The sequence below is a fragment of the Heterodontus francisci genome, chromosome 22, assembly GCF_036365525.1.
Source record: "Heterodontus francisci isolate sHetFra1 chromosome 22, sHetFra1.hap1, whole genome shotgun sequence".
Classification (NCBI taxonomy): Eukaryota; Metazoa; Chordata; class Chondrichthyes; order Heterodontiformes; family Heterodontidae; genus Heterodontus; species Heterodontus francisci.
The window spans coordinates 38206842-38221381 of record NC_090392.1 but is presented as its reverse complement, the minus strand read 5'-3'; the positions used below and the strand labels follow the sequence as shown (position 1 = coordinate 38221381).

Here is a 14540-nt window from a genome sequence, read left to right as displayed (position 1 = left end):
GCACCGCAGCCTCACAGCTCCAGTGACCCGGTTTCAATTCTGGGCACTGCCTGTGTGGTGTTTGCAAGTTCTCCCTGTGTCTGCGTGGGATTCCTCCGGGTGCTCCGGTTTCCTCCCACATGCCAAAGACTTGCTGGTTGATAGGTTAATTGGCCATTCCCAATTGCCCCTAGTAAAGGTAGGTGATAGGGAAATATAGGGAAGGTGGGGATGTGGTAGGAATATGGAATTCGTGTAGGATTAGTATAAATGGGTGGTCGATGGTCGGCACAGACTCGGTGGGCCGAAGGCCTGTTTCAGTGCTGCATCACGAAACTAAACTAATCGGTCAACGAGATGCTGTTTTTCGAGCTTGCGTTGTTGTTCACTTGAACACTACAGCAAGCCCAGGATAGAGATGTGAGCATGAGAGCAGCGGGGAGTCTTGAAATGGCAAGCAACCAGAAGCTCAGGGTCCAGCTTGCGGACTGAGCGGACGTGTTCCGCAAAGCGATCACCCAGTCTGCGTTTGGTCTCCCCAACAAATATGAATATACATTAATTGGATTTAGGCGCCAGTATGTTGCAAAACGAGAAGAAAGAAAGGCACAAATGGCATTAACACTGACTTTACAAATGATTCACTGAAAAATTCTTTCATTTGCTGGTAAAGATGAATATTGTGCATCTGAAAATAGGCACCATGGGATTGTGTTGCATACTGACCTGTTTTCCTGTATTTGCCTGTCATCTATACAATTCAATTTGTGTTGGATATCGCTGAGAATCTCATTTCAAGATGCGGGCACAGATATTAATATAATCCTACTGAAAGTTTAATCCTGGAACAAATCCTGTGTGACGTGGATTGCAACGTTTAGAGGGCTGTGCAGCTAAGGTGAGGAAGACGGGAATGATGTGGTTGATGATTGCATGGAATGCATTGCAAACTTGGGTTACGTTGCTTGATTTCATTCTACACCTTGAAATTCAGAAGCAAGTGAGGCACCAGGTGGAAACCAACAGCTGTCTCTGTGGAAGCAGGGACATGGCTTCCTAATCTAACCATTTGAACTCTGAAAACATTCTGCTGGATCTGAACTGCCCTGTATACCAAGGCCAATTTGTATACTTTATAAAGTGGAATGCCCAGAACTATGCAGAGCACTCCAGGTGGGGTCTAACCAGTACATTATATAGCTGTAGCAAAGCTTCGCCCCCATTATTTAACTGCCTCTGTTACGCATTCTACTGCTCGGGTAATCACATTGTATGTTGCAAATCAGCAAAATAAGGACGCATTTGATAAAAATAAAGAGTTTAAAAGCACAAATATGCGTCAGTGCAATCAGTAAATAATGAGAAATGAAATCCAGAACTTGGCAAGAATCCCAAGTGGATGTCTTGGAGTGGTTGGGGAAGGGAATCTTGTCAATGATGGCACACTGTGCATTGACACTGCAGCAGCTGCTGCACCTCTTCCAAACTTAGTTTCTTAAGTGAGAGTTTACAAAAAAGGGAATTGGATAATTGCATGAAAGGAGAGGCAAACAAAAGCAGAGCGAAGGAAGTGGGCCCAACTGGCAAGTCTTTGAAAAAAGTGGCAATGGTACGATGGCCTGAATGGCCTGGCAATGTGTTGTGCACTGCTGAGCGTCCACTGCTGGGTCAATACCTCTGCAGCCTTGCAAAATGTCACAGTGGAATTGCATTTCAATGAAACAAGCACCACAAATAGATCATGACTGTATAGTTTAACAATACTTGCAGCTTCCTCAGCCTTGCAATCGTGCTGAGTTTCTGTAGTGTAGTGGTGATCACGTTTGTCTCACACGCAAAAGGTCCACAGTTCGAAACTGGGCAGAAACATTTTCGAAACAAACCCAAACGTCTGACCACGATGGATGCAATCATTGACATTCCCCATTAACACAACACAATTTCTCAAAGTCCTATTTCTCTTGCACATTGTGTGCACAATGCCTTGCAATCGCTCCTCTTTCTTGTCCTGATGCTGCAGAAAGTTCCTCAAAACCTAGCACTTGCACTTCATTTGGCTCAGATTAGAATAGAAACCTGCAACACGAGCTTGCTAAGTCACAGCTGATCTAAGTCTCATTTCAGACGAGGCAAAAGCACATCAGCAATTCACTTTCGCCAGCTCCACATTCGTTGAGACAGGGGCACGCCGCAATATTTTAACCCGCACTGTCCAATTACTCGCTGCTCGCAGCAAGAGGGGTCTGCTGCCTCAATCAACAGGTTACTGGCCATCTCAGGGAGGTAAAATAGCACAACCCGGGCCAAATCTCCCCAGAAACCAAGCACAGGCTCAGCACAACGTAGGCACATGATATCCGGGCCACTAAACCTCCGAGCAGCTCGAACAGAACACCCAAGTGACTGAAACTTTCTTTGAGTTGCAATGATGAATCTCCGGTGGAAACAAGTTTGGGGAAAATGCTCCTCCTGAACATTTCTTTTTGGGTAAAAGGGGCAAAAATCCTTTTCAATTTAACCACTGCTGCAGCAGATTCTTGGTGTCTTAAGCACCTTGACAACGCAGCTCTGAACATGCAGCCGCAATTATGACAAGGGGTAAAGGTTCATGACACGCAGAGGGGAAAATGTTATTTAAGTTATGACATTCGCTCACAGACCTATTAGCGTTTTGTTCAGTCAGTAACAGAGACATACCTGGGTTTATTGATGCAGATTAACATAACTATTCAGCATCACGCAGAGCCGCGAAGAGTACTTTGCCTCCCTTAAAGATGGACACAGCTGATTCTGTAACTGAAGCTAAGGAAACAGGCAGACGTGCCAAATTATCACTTTGTATTTTTCTTCATTTGGCGAGTAACAGGAAAACTAACAAGGTGGCGTTGAAAATGAGATGCACTGCGGCTCCGCTCAATATCAACCCGCTCCTTCATATTGAACTGAGGAAGACTATACATGAATAAAAGCAAAATACTGTGGATGCTGGAAATCTGAAATAAAAGCAAGAAATTCTGGAATTACTCAGCAGGTCTGGCAGCATCTGTGGAGAGAGAAGCAGAGTTAACATTTCGGCTCAGTGACCCTTCTTCAGAACTGGCAAATATTAGAAAAGTCAAAGGTTAGAAGCAAGTAAAGCGGGGGTGGAGCAAGAGATAACAAAGGAGAAGGTGTAGATTGGGCAAGGCCACAGAATAGCTGACCAGAAGGTCATGGAGCAAAGGCAAACAATATGTTAATGGTGTGTTGAAAGACAAAGCATTAGTACAGATAGGACTGTTAACGGACTGAAAATTGAACAGCAGCAAGTACAAACATGAAAACAAAACAGTGGGTAAGTAAACTGAACAAACTAAGATGAAATAAAATAAACATACAAAAAAATGTAAAAAATGTAAAAAAGAAAAATAACAAAAAGTGAAAGTAAAATGGGGGGCCCGTCATGATCTGAAATTATTGAACTCGATATTCAGTCCGGCACGCTCTCGTGTGCAGTGGTTAGCACCGCAGCCTCACAGCTCCAGCGACCCGGTTTCAATTCTGGGCACTGCCTGTGTGGTGTTTGCAAGTTCTCCCTGTGTCTGCGTGGGATTCCTCCGGGTGCTCCGGTTTCCTCCCACATGCCAAAGACTTGCTGGTTGATAGGTTAATTGGCCATTCCCAATTGCCCCTAGTAAAGGTAGGTGGTAGGGAAATATAGGGAAAGTGGGGATGTGGTAGGAATATGGAATTCGTGTAGGATTAGTATAAATGGGTGGTCGATGGTCGGCACAGACTCGGTGGGCCGAAGGGCCTGTTTCAGTGCTGCATCACGAAACTAAACTAATCGGTCAACGAGATGCTGTTTTTCGAGCTTGCGTTGTTGTTCACTTGAACACTACAGCAAGCCCAGGATAGAGATGTGAGCATGAGAGCAGCGGGGAGTCTTGAAATGGCAAGCAACCAGAAGCTCAGGGACCTGCTTGGGGACTGAGCGGACGTGTTCCGCAAAGCGATCACCCAGTCTGCGTTTGGTCTCCCCAATAAACATGAATATACATTAATTGGATTTAGGCGCCAGTATGTTGCAAAACGAGAAGAAAGAAAGGCACAAATGGCATTAACACTGACTTTACAAATGATTCACTGAAAAATTCTTTCATTTGCTGGAAAAGATGAATATTGTGCATCTGAAAATAGGCACCATGGGATTGTGTTGCATACTGATCTGTTTTCCTGTATTTGCCTGTCATCTATGCAATTCAATTTGTGTTGGATATCGCTGAGAATCTCATTTCAAGATGCGGACACAGATATTAATATAATCCTACTGAAAGTTTAATCCTGGAACAAATCCTGTGTGACGTGGATTGCAACGTTTAGAGGGCTGTGCAGCTAAGGTGAGGAAGACGGGAATGATGTGGTTGATGATTGCATGGAATGCATTGCAAACTTGGGTTACGTTGCTTGATTTCATTCTACACCTTGAAATTCAGAAGCAAGTGAGGCACCAGGTGGAAACCAACAGCTGTCTCTGTGGAAGCGGGGACATGGCTTCCTAATCTAACCATTTGAACTCTGAAAACATTCTGCTGGATCTGAACTGCCCTGTATACCAAGGCCAATTTGTATACTTTATAAAGTGGAATGCCCAGAACTATGCAGAGTACTCCAGGTGGGGTCTTACCAGGACATTATATAGCTGTAGCGAAGCTTCGCCCCCATTATTTAACTGCCTCTGTTACGCATTCTACTGCTCGGGTAATCACATTGTATGTTGCAAATCAGCAAAATAAGGACGCATTTGATAAAAATAAAGAGTTTAAAAGCACAAATATGTGTCAGTGCAATCAGTAAATAATGAGAAATGAAATCCAGAACTTGGCAAGAATCCCAAGTGGATGTCTTGGAGTGGTTGGGGAAGGGAATCTTGTCAATGATGGCACACTGTGCATTGACACTGCAGCAGCTGCTGCACCTCTTCCAAACTTAGTTTCTTAAGTGAGAGTTTACAAAAAAGGGAATTGGATAATTGCATGAAAGGAGAGGCAAACAAAAGCAGAGCGAAGGAAGTGGGCCCAACTGGCAAGTCTTTGAAAAAAGTGGCAATGGTACGATGGCCTGAATGGCCTGGCAATGTGTTGTGCACTGCTGAGCGTCCATTGCTGGGTCAATACCTCTGCAGCCTTGCAAAATGTCACAGTGGAATTGCATTTCAATGAAACAAGCACCACAAATAGATCATGACTGTATAGTTTAACAATACTTGCAGCTTCCTCAGCCCTGCAACCGTGCTGAGTTTCTGTAGTGTAGTGGTGATCACGTTTGTCTAACACGCAAAAAGTCCCCAGTTCAAAACTGGGCAGAAACATTTTCGAAACAAACCCAAACGTCTGACCACGATGGGTGCAATCATTGACATTCCCCATAAACACAACACAATTTCTCAAAGTCCTATTTCTCTTGCACATTGTGTGCACAATGCCTTGCCATCGCTCCTCTTTCTAGTCCTGATGCTGCAGAAAGTTCCTCAAAACCTAGCACTTGCACTTCATTTGGCTCAGATTAGAATAGAAACCTGCAACACTAGCTTGCTGAGTAACAGCTGATCTAAGTCTCATTTCAGACGAGGCAAAACCACATCAGCAATTCACTTTCGCCAGCTCCACGTTCGTTGAGACAGGGGCACGCCGCAATATTTTGACCCGCACTGTCCAATTACTCGCTGCTGGCAGCAAGAGGGGTCTGCTGCCTCAATCAACAGGTTACTGGCCATCTCAGGGAGGTAAAATAGCACAACCCGGGCCAAATCTCCCCAGAAACCAAGCACAGGCTCAGCAAAACGTAGGCACATGATATCCGGGCCACTAAACCTCCGAGCAGCTCGAACAGAACACCCAAGTGACTGAAACTTTCTTTGAGTTGCAATGATGAATCTCCGGTGGAAACAAGTTTGGGGAAAATGCTCCTCCTGAACATTTCTTTTTGGGTAAAAGGGGCAAAAATCCTTTTCAATTTAACCACTGCTGCGGCAGATTCTTGGTGTCTTAAGCACCTTGAAAACGCAGCTCTTAACATGCAGCCGCAATTATGACAAGGGGTAAAGGTTCATGACACGCAGAGGGGAAAAAGTTATTGAAGTTATGACAGTCGCTCACAGACTTATTAGCGTTTTGTTCAGTCAGTAACAGAGACATACCTGGGTTTATTGATGCAGATTAACATAACTATTCAGCGTCACGCAGAGCTCGAAGAGTACTTTGCCTCCCTTAAAGACGGACACAGCTGATTCTGTAACTGAAGCTAAGGAAACAGGCAGACGTGCCAGATTATCACTTTGTATTGTTCTTCATTCGGCGAGTAACAGGAAAACTAACAATGTGGTGTTGAAAATGAGATGCACTGCGGCTCCGCTCAATATCAACCCGCTCCTTCATATTGAACTGAGGAAGAATATACATGAATAAAAGCAAAATACTGTGGATGCTGGAAATCTGAAATAAAAACAAGAAATTCTGGAAATACTCAGCAGGTCTGGCAGCATCTGTGGAGAGAGAAGCAGAGTTAACATTTCGGCTCAGTGACCCTTCTTCAGAACTGGCAAATATTAGAAAAGTCAAAGGTTAGAAGCAAGTAAAGCGGGGGTGGAGCAAGAGATAACAAAGGAGAAGGTGCAGATTGGGCAAGGCCACAGAAAAGCTGACCAGAATGTCATGGAGCAAAGGCAAACAATATGTTAATGGTGTGTTGAAAGACAAAGCATTCGTACAGATAGGACTGTTAATGGACTGAAAATTGAACAGCAGCAAGTACAAACATGAAAACAAAACAGTGGGTAAGTAAACTGAACAAACTAAGATGAAATAAAATAAACATACAAAAAAATGTAAAAAATGTAAAAAAGAAAAATAACAAAAAGTGAAAGTAAAATGGGGGGCCCGTCATGATCTGAAATTATTGAACTCAATGTTCAGTCCGGCACGCTCTCGTGTGCAATGGTTAGCACCGCAGCCTCACAGCTCCAGCGACCCGGTTTCAATTCTGGGCACTGCCTGTGTGGTATTTGCAAGTTCTCCCTGTGTCTGCGTGGGATTCCTCCGGGTGCTCCGGTTTCCTCCCACATGCCAAAGACTTGCTGGTTGATAGGTTAATTGGCCATTCCCAATTGCCCCTAGTAAAGGTAGGTGGTAGGGAAATATAGGGAAGGTGGGGATGTGGTAGGAATATGGAATTCGTGTAGGATTAGTATAAATGGGTGGTCGATGGTCGGCACAGACTCGGTGGGCCGAAGGGCCTGTTTCAGTGCTGCATCACGAAACTAAACTAATCGGTCAACGAGATGCTGTTTTTCGAGCTTGCGTTGTTGTTCACTGGAACACTGCAGCAAGCCCAGGATAAAGATGTAAGCATGAGAGCAGCGGGGAGTCTTGAAATGGCAAGCAACCAGAAGCTCAGGGTCCTGCTTGCAGACTGAGCGGACGTGTTCCGCAAAGCGATCACCCAGTCTGCGTTTGGTCTCCCCAATAAACATGAATATACATTAATTGGATTTAGGCGCCAGTATGTTGCAAAACGAGAAGAAAGAAAGGCACAAATGGCATTAACACTGACTTTACAAATGATTCACTGAAAAATTCTTTCATTTGCTGGAAAAGATGAATATTGTGCATCTGAAAATAGGCACCATGGGATTGTGTTGCATACTGACCTGTTTTCCTGTATTTGCCTGTCATCTATGCAATTCAATTTGTGTTGGATATCGCTGAGAATCTCATTTCAAGATGCGGGCACAGATATTAATATAATCCTACTGAAAGTTTAATCCTGGAACAAATCCTGTGTGACGTGGATTGCAACGTTTAGAGGGCTGTGCAGCTAAGGTGAGGAAGACGGGAATGATGTGGTTGATGATTGCATGGAATGCATTGCAAACTTGGGTTACGTTGCTTGATTTCATTCTACACCTTGAAATTCAGAAGCAAGTGAGGCACCAGGTGGAAACCAACAGCTGTCTCTGTGGAAGCGGGGACATGGCTTCCTAATCTAACCATTTGAACTCTGAAAACATTCTGCTGGATCTGAACTGCCCTGTATACCAAGGCCAATTTGTATACTTTATAAAGTGGAATGCCCAGAACTATGCAGAGTACTCCAGGTGGGGTCTTACCAGGACATTATATAGCTGTAGCGAAGCTTCACCCCCATTATTTAACTGCCTCTGTTACGCATTCTACTGCTCGGGTAATCACATTGTATGTTGCAAATCAGCAAAATAAGGACGCATTTGATAAAAATAAAGAGTTTAAAAGCACAAATATGTGTCAGTGCAATCAGTAAATAATGAGAAATGAAATCCAGAACTTGGCAAGAATCCCAAGTGGATGTCTTGGAGTGGTTGGGGAAGGGAATCTTGTCAATGATGGCACACTGTGCATTGACACTGCAGCAGCTGCTGCACCTCTTCCAAACTTAGTTTCTTAAGTGAGAGTTTACAAAAAAGGGAATTGGATAATTGCATGAAAGGAGAGGCAAACAAAAGCAGAGCGAAGGAAGTGGGCCCAACTGGCAAGTCTTTGAAAAAAGTGGCAATGGTACGATGGCCTGAATGGCCTGGCAATGTGTTGTGCACTGCTGAGCGTCTATTGCTGGGTCAATACCTCTGCAGCCTTGCAAAATGTCACAGTGGAATTGCATTTCAATGAAACAAGCACCACAAATAGATCATGACTGTATAGTTTAACAATACTTGCAGCTTCCTCAGCCCTGCAACCCTGATGAGTTTCTGTAGTGTAGTGGTGATCACGTTTATCTAACACGCAAAAAGTCCCCAGTTCAAAACTGGGCAGAAACATTTTCGAAACAAACCCAAACATCTGACCACGAAAGATGCAATCATTGACATTCCCCATAAACACAACACAATTTCTCAAAGTCCTATTTCTCTTGCACATTGTGTGCACAATGCCTTGCCATCGCTCCTCTTTCTAGTCCTGATGCTGCAGAAAGTTCCTCAAAACCTAGCACTTGCACTTCATTTGGCTCAGATTAGAATAGAAACCTGCAACACTAGCTTGCTGAGTCACAGCTGATCTAAGTCTCATTTCAGACGAGGCAAAACCACATCAGCAATTCACTTTCGCCAGCTCCACGTTCGTTGAGACAGGGGCACGCCGCAATATTTTGACCCGCACTGTCCAATTACTCGCTGCTGGCAGCAAGAGGGGTCTGCTGCCTCAATCAACAGGTTACTGGCCATCTCAGGGAGGTAAAATAGCACAACCCGGGCCAAATCTCCCCAGAAACCAAGCACAGGCTCAGCAAAACGTAGGCACATGATATCCGGGCCACTAAACCTCCGAGCAGCTCGAACATAACACCCAAGTGACTGAAACTTTCTTTGAGTTGCAATGATGAATCTCCGGTGGAAACAAGTTTGGGGAAAATGCTCCTCCTGAACATTTCTTTTTGGGTAAAAGGGGCAAAAATCCTTTTCAATTTAACCACTGCTGCGGCAGATTCTTGGTGTCTTAAGCACCTTGAAAACGCAGCTCTTAAAATGCAGCCGCAATTATGACAAGGGGTAAAGGTTCATGACACGCAGAGGGGAAAAAGTTATTGAAGTTATGACAGTCGCTCACAGACTTATTAGCGTTTTGTTCAGTCAGTAACAGAGACATACCTGGGTTTATTGATGCAGATTAACATAACTATTCAGCGTCACGCAGAGCTCGAAGAGTACTTTGCCTCCCTTAAAGACGGACACAGCTGATTCTGTAACTGAAGCTAAGGAAACAGGCAGACGTGCCAGATTATCACTTTGTATTGTTCTTCATTCGGCGAGTAACAGGAAAACTAACAATGTGGTGTTGAAAATGAGATGCACTGCGGCTCCGCTCAATATCAACCCGCTCCTTCATATTGAACTGAGGAAGAATATACATGAATAAAAGCAAAATACTGTGGATGCTGGAAATCTGAAATAAAAACAAGAAATTCTGGAAATACTCAGCAGGTCTGGCAGCATCTGTGGAGAGAGAAGCAGAGTTAACATTTCGGCTCAGTGACCCTTCTTCAGAACTGGCAAATATTAGAAAAGTCAAAGGTTAGAAGCAAGTAAAGCGGGGGTGGAGCAAGAGATAACAAAGGAGAAGGTGCAGATTGGGCAAGGCCACAGAATAGCTGACCAGAAGGTCATGGAGCAAAGGCAAACAATATGTTAATGGTGTGTTGAAAGACAAAGCATTCGTACAGATAGGACTGTTAATGGACTGAAAATTGAACAGCAGCAAGTACAAACATGAAAACAAAACAGTGGGTAAGTAAACTGAACAAACTAAGATGAAATAAAATAAACATACAAAAAAATGTAAAAAATGTAAAAAAGAAAAATAACAAAAAGTGAAAGTAAAATGGGGGGCCCGTCATGATCTGAAATTATTGAACTCAATGTTCAGTCCGGCACGCTCTCGTGTGCAATGGTTAGCACCGCAGCCTCACAGCTCCAGCGACCCGGTTTCAATTCTGGGCACTGCCTGTGTGGTGTTTGCAAGTTCTCCCTGTGTCTGCGTGGGATTCCTCCGGGTGCTCCGGTTTCCTCCCACATGCCAAAGACTTGCTGGTTGATAGGTTAATTGGCCATTCCCAATTGCCCCTAGTAAAGGTAGGTGGTAGGGAAATATAGGGAAGGTGGGGATGTGGTAGGAATATGGAATTCGTGTAGGATTAGTATAAATGGGTGGTCGATGGTCGGCACAGACTCGGTGGGCCGAAGGGCCTGTTTCAGTGCTGCATCACGAAACTAAACTAATCGGTCAACGAGATGCTGTTTTTCGAGCTTGCGTTGGTGTTCACTGGAACACTGCAGCAAGCCCAGGATAAAGATGTAAGCATGAGAGCAGCGGGGAGTCTTGAAATGGCAAGCAACCAGAAGCTCAGGGTCCTGCTTGCAGACTGAGCGGACGTGTTCCGCAAAGCGATCACCCAGTCTGCGTTTGGTCTCCCCAATAAACATGAATATACATTAATTGGATTTAGGCGCCAGTATGTTGCAAAACGAGAAGAAAGAAAGGCACAAATGGCATTAACACTGACTTTACAAATGATTCACTGAAAAATTCTTTCATTTGCTGGAAAAGATGAATATTGTGCATCTGAAAATAGGCACCATGGGATTGTGTTGCATACTGACCTGTTTTCCTGTATTTGCCTGTCATCTATGCAATTCAATTTGTGTTGGATATCGCTGAGAATCTCATTTCAAGATGCGGGCACAGATATTAATATAATCCTACTGAAAGTTTAATCCTGGAACAAATCCTGTGTGACGTGGATTGCAACGTTTAGAGGGCTGTGCAGCTAAGGTGAGGAAGACGGGAATGATGTGGTTGATGATTGCATGGAATGCATTGCAAACTTGGGTTACGTTGCTTGATTTCATTCTACACCTTGAAATTCAGAAGCAAGTGAGGCACCAGGTGGAAACCAACAGCTGTCTCTGTGGAAGCAGGGACATGGCTTCCTAATCTAACCATTTGAACTCTCAAAACATTCTGCTGGATCTGAACTGCCCTGTATACCAAGGCCAATTTGTATACTTTATAAAGTGGAATGCCCAGAACTATGCAGAGTACTCCAGGTGGGGTCTAACCAGGACATTATATAGCTGTTGCGAAGCTTCGCCCCCATTATTTAACTGCCTCTGTTACGCATTCTGCTGCTCGGGTAATCACATTGTATGTTGCAAATCAGCAAAATAAGGACGCATTTGATAAAAAAAATAAAGAGTTTAAAAGCACAAATATGTGTCAGTGCAATCAGTAAAGAATGAGAAATGAAATCCAGAACTTGGCAAGAATCCCAAGTGGATGTCTTGGAGTGGTTGGGGAAGGGAATCTTGTCAATGATGGCACACTGTGCATTGACACTGCAGCAGCTGCTGCACCTCTTCCAAACTTAGTTTCTTAAGTGAGAGTTTACAAAAAAGGGAATTGGATAATTGCATGAAAGGAGAGGCAAACAAAAGCAGAGCGAAGGAAGTGGGCCCAACTGGCAAGTCTTTGAAAAAAGTGGCAATGGTACGATGGCCTGAATGGCCTGGCAATGTGTTGTGCACTGCTGAGCGTCCATTGCTGGGTCAATACCTCTGCAGCCTTGCAAAATGTCACAGTGGAATTGCATTTCAATGAAACAAGCACCACAAATAGATCATGACTGTATAGTTTAACAATACTTGCAGCTTCCTCAACCCTGCAACCGTGCTGAGTTTCTGTAGTGTAGTGGTGATCACGTTTGTCCAACACGCAAAAAGTCCCCAGTTCAAAACTGGGCAGAAACATTTCCGAAACAAACCCAAACGTCTAACCACGAAAGATGCAATCATTGACATTCCCCATAAACACAACACAATTTCTCAAAGTCCTATTTCTCTTGCACATTGTGTGCACAATGCCTTGCAATCGCTCCTCTTTCTAGTCCTGATGCTGCAGAAAGTTCCTCAAAACCTAGCACTTGCACTTCATTTGGCTCAGATTAGAATAGAAACCTGCAACACGCACTTGCTGAGTAACAGCTGATCTAAGTCTCATTTCAGACGAGGCAAAACCACATCAGCAATTCACTTTCGCCAGCTCCATATTCGTTGAGACAGGGGCACGCCGCAATATTTTGACCCGCACTGTCCAATTACTCGCTGCTAGCAGCAAGAGGGGTCTGCTGCCTCAATCAACAGGTTACTGGCCATCTCAGGGAGGTAAAATAGCACAACCCGGGCCAAATCTCCCCAGAAACCAAGCACAGGCTCAGCAAAACGTAGGCACATGATATCCGGGCCACTAAACCTCCGAGCAGCTCGAACAGAACACCCAAGTGACTGAAACTTTCTTTGAGTTGCAATGGTGAATCTCCGGTGGAAACAAGTTTGGGGAAAATGCTCCTCCTGAACATTTCTTTTTGGGTAAAAGGGGCAAAAATCCTTTTCAATTTAACCACTGCTGCGGCAGATTCTTGGTGTCTTAAGCATCTTGAAAACGCAGCTCTTAACATGCAGCCGCAATTATGACAAGGGGTAAAGGTTCATGACACGCAGAGGGGAAAAAGTTATTTAAGTTATGACAGTCGCTCACAGACTTATTAGCGTTTTGTTCAGTCAGTAACAGAGACATACCTGGGTTTATTGATGCAGATTAACATAGCTATTCAGCGTCACGCAGAGCTCGAAGAGTACTTTGCCTCCCTTAAAGACGGACACAGCTGATTCTGTAACTGAAGCTAAGGAAACAGGCAGACGTGCCAGATTATCACTTTGTATTGTTCTTCATTCGGCGAGTAACAGGAAAACTAACAATGTGGCGTTGAAAATGAGATGCACTGCGGCTCCGCTCAATATCAACCCGCTCCTTCATATTGAACTGAGGAAGAATATACATGAATAAAAGCAAAATACTGTGGATGCTGGAAATCTGAAATAAAAACAAGAAATTCTGGAAATACTCAGCAGGTCTGGCAGCATCTGTGGAGAGAGAAGCAGAGTTAACATTTCGGCTCAGTGACCCTTCTTCAGAACTGGCAAATATTAGAAAAGTCAAAGGTTAGAAGCAAGTAAAGCGGGGGTGGAGCAAGAGATAACAAAGGAGAAGGTGCAGATTGGGCAAGGCCACAGAATAGCTGACCAGAAGGTCATGGAGCAAAGGCAAACAATATGTTAATGGTGTGTTGAAAGACAAAGCATTCGTACAGATAGGACTGTTAATGGACTGAAAATTGAACAGCAGCAAGTACAAACATGAAAACAAAACAGTGGGTAAGTAAACTGAACAAACTAAGATGAAATAAAATAAACATACAAAAAAATGTAAAAAATGTAAAAAAGAAAAATAACAAAAAGTGAAAGTAAAATGGGGGGCCCGTCATGATCTGAAATTATTGAACTCAATGTTCAGTCCGGCACGCTCTCGTGTGCAATGGTTAGCACCGCAGCCTCACAGCTCCAGCGACCCGGTTTCAATTCTGGGCACTGCCTGTGTGGTGTTTGCAAGTTCTCCCTGTGTCTGCGTGGGATTCCTCCGGGTGCTCCGGTTTCCTCCCACATGCCAAAGACTTGCTGGTTGATAGGTTAATTGGCCATTCCCAATTGCCCCTAGTAAAGATAGGTGGTAGGGAAATATAGGGAAGGTGGGGATGTGGTAGGAATATGGAATTCGTGTAGGATTAGTATAAATGGGTGGTCGATGGTCGGCACAGACTCGGTGGGCCGAAGGGCCTGTTTCACGAAACTAAACTAATCGGTCAACGAGATGCTGTTTTTCGAGCTTGCGTTGTTGTTCACTGGAACACTGCAGCAAGCCCAGGATAGAGATGTAAGCATGAGAGCAGCGGGGAGTCTTGAAATGGCAAGCAACCAGAAGCTCAGGGTCCTGCTTGCGGACTGAGCGGACGTGTTCCGCAAAGCGATCACCCAGTCTGCGTTTGGTCTCCCCAATAAACATGAATGTACATGAATTGGATTTTGGCGCTAGTATGTTGCAAAAAGAGAAGAAAGAAAGGCACAAATGTCATTAACACTGACTTTACAAATGATTCACTGA

The 14540-nt window shown here is 44.2% G+C and overlaps 4 non-coding genes across 4 annotated transcripts; all 4 read left to right on the top strand.

The window, feature by feature from the left end:
* Window positions 1-1775: 1775 nt before the first annotated feature.
* Window positions 1776-1848, top strand: trnav-cac (transfer RNA valine (anticodon CAC)). Its single transcript has one exon. It is a non-coding gene; the product is annotated as a tRNA-Val (tRNA).
* Window positions 1849-5256: 3408 nt separating this feature from the next.
* trnav-aac (transfer RNA valine (anticodon AAC)) lies at window positions 5257-5329 on the top strand. Its single transcript has one exon. It is a non-coding gene; the product is annotated as a tRNA-Val (tRNA).
* Window positions 5330-8736: 3407 nt separating this feature from the next.
* Window positions 8737-8809, top strand: trnav-aac (transfer RNA valine (anticodon AAC)). Its single transcript has one exon. It is a non-coding gene; the product is annotated as a tRNA-Val (tRNA).
* Window positions 8810-12219: 3410 nt separating this feature from the next.
* trnav-aac (transfer RNA valine (anticodon AAC)) lies at window positions 12220-12292 on the top strand. The gene has a single exon. It is a non-coding gene; the product is annotated as a tRNA-Val (tRNA).
* The last annotated feature ends 2248 nt before the right edge of the window (window positions 12293-14540 follow it).